The 2,104-nt window shown below is 36.4% G+C and overlaps 1 protein-coding gene across 4 annotated transcripts in view; it reads right to left on the bottom strand.

The window, feature by feature from the left end:
• Positions 1-2,104, bottom strand: part of FNIP2 (folliculin interacting protein 2) — a 96,009-nt gene that overhangs the window by 48,946 nt on the left and 44,959 nt on the right. The window lies entirely within an intron of this gene.

Here is a 2,104-nt window from a genome sequence, read left to right as displayed (position 1 = left end):
ATATCTGTTCGATGGAACTTAGATAACTTTTTCTTAACTTGCTGGTGTCTGGCATTAGAATAGTTTTAGACTAATATAATTTTTAATTAACTGGCTTTACCACGTGGTCTAGTAGGTTGCGAGCAGTTGATCTTGGTGTGTTGGTAACAGAATTATGAAACATAGGTCCATGAGATAAAACTGAACCAATTTGTGAGCTGAATATATTGAACCTATCTACAGAGCTATCTTTAGATAGACCTAGGTCTATCTATAGATAAAATGTGTGCACACAATACATATATAAAATGTATGTACACATGCGTGTGCACACACATAAGAGCTAAAATATTTGTCTCTACTTAGAATGCAGGTACCACAGGTTTTGGCAGTTACCATAAAATGAATTTTTTTTTTTTTTATTGTGAAAGCTATTGCCTACATTAAATGTTAAAGATCCATGCAACTTGATACAATTTAGTTAAGATTATGAACTTTGAAAGACGGACAGAACCCAGTAAACAATCTGCAAGAAGCATTTCCACTGTCAGATTTTTACTAGTGATTTAAAATGCATACATATTACATTAAAATTACTTCAGCTTGGTGCATTAGCAGTTGATGCTCTGTATATATGCACACTCATACACTGTCACCCCCCACCCCTCCTGTTACCATCCTGTGCAATCTATCACAAGGCACAAGACTATCAGATGACTGGGTTCCTCCCCTACCACCCCCCAAAAGCTGACTGAGCAAACTGACTGCTGTATTTCCACCCTTTGTTGCTTGGAGTGGTTTACACAGTGTACTGATCCAAAGCCTTATTTTTTTACCTTCCCCCCATTAAAATACCAATACATTTACACTGTTTCATAGACCAATTGTTAATGTCATCTCTTCAAAACCTGATTATGCTTACAAGTCATATCACCCAGGAAGCTAAAGAACAGGGTTAGATTCTTCCAGTAGAAATGCCACGAGTCAGAAATGATGCTCATAAGCAAAGCCACACATCTGTTTCCTCATTAGAATCGGGTTAAAAAAACAAAAACAAAACCTTCATTCCAAATAGCAGACACACTGATTTCTGTTCCATTTATTCAAAACACTCTTCTTTGGTTATAGAGAAGGGAGCATGAACTTGGACGTAAGGAGACTTCTTTTGCTGAAATAAAACATTTTTCCTCTGCATTTTACAAATCTTGCATTAACTTCTTGACATAAGTATGTATCAATTGCAATTTCATTTTCCACTCGTGCCTCACTTTTTAAGTGTACATTGATAAAAAAAAGTTATCAATTACTTTAGAAAGTTTCAAAGACAGCTGAAGATCTATGACAACCTGAGATGCCATTAGTACGTGGCATTTAATATGGACCCAACATTGAAAGATTTACAGTCCACTTCAGTCTAAATGGCAATCAGAAGCTTGCAAGTATCTAGAGCAGTGGTCTCCAAAGTGGGGTGCGTAAGACAACCCACTGGGGTGCGGGAAGAAAATATTAGAACTTCTATTTATATTTATATAAATATACATATATTGGGGGTGCATACTCAACAAGTTTTTTACTGATAGGGGTGCACAAATATAAACATACATATATTGGGGGTGCATGCTCAAAATTTTTTTTTTTACTGATAAGGGTGTGCGATCAAAAAAGTTTGGAGACCACTAATTTAGAGGCCTGAAATCAGCAGTGGGCTTTCAGAACATCAGCTCCTGAAGAAAGGAGTCATCTCATCACTGAACTCTGAGTTCTCCTTTTGCAAGCAAAGCCTTCAGCTCACCTTTATAAAAAGGCAAATGTCCTTTCCAGCAAATATGAGTGTACTCTAACTGAGTAGTGAGGTATGTGTTTAGATATAAGAGTATTTCACTTTGCATTAACACATTTGGGAAGAGGTATAAACAGATCTTTTAATGTGGCAAATACAGTGCAAGTTATTAGGCTGGAGGCAGAAGTTTTAAGAAACAAATTTCAAACATCCTAAAAAAGGTAGATATTACCATTTACATTAATCACGGCACACAAGTACAAAGCCCCAGAGAGCTGATAGGTAGTAATGTACAAGAACAATACCATTGAGACTACTCTGCCAAAAGTCAAACATCACTGAATA

This window comes from Gavialis gangeticus, unplaced genomic scaffold (genome assembly GCF_001723915.1).
Source record: "Gavialis gangeticus isolate Ggan-Ray unplaced genomic scaffold, GavGan_comp1, whole genome shotgun sequence".
Classification (NCBI taxonomy): Eukaryota; Metazoa; Chordata; order Crocodylia; family Gavialidae; genus Gavialis; species Gavialis gangeticus.
The sequence above is the reverse complement of the archived record's forward strand: the minus strand, read 5'-3'. Positions and strand labels throughout refer to the sequence as shown.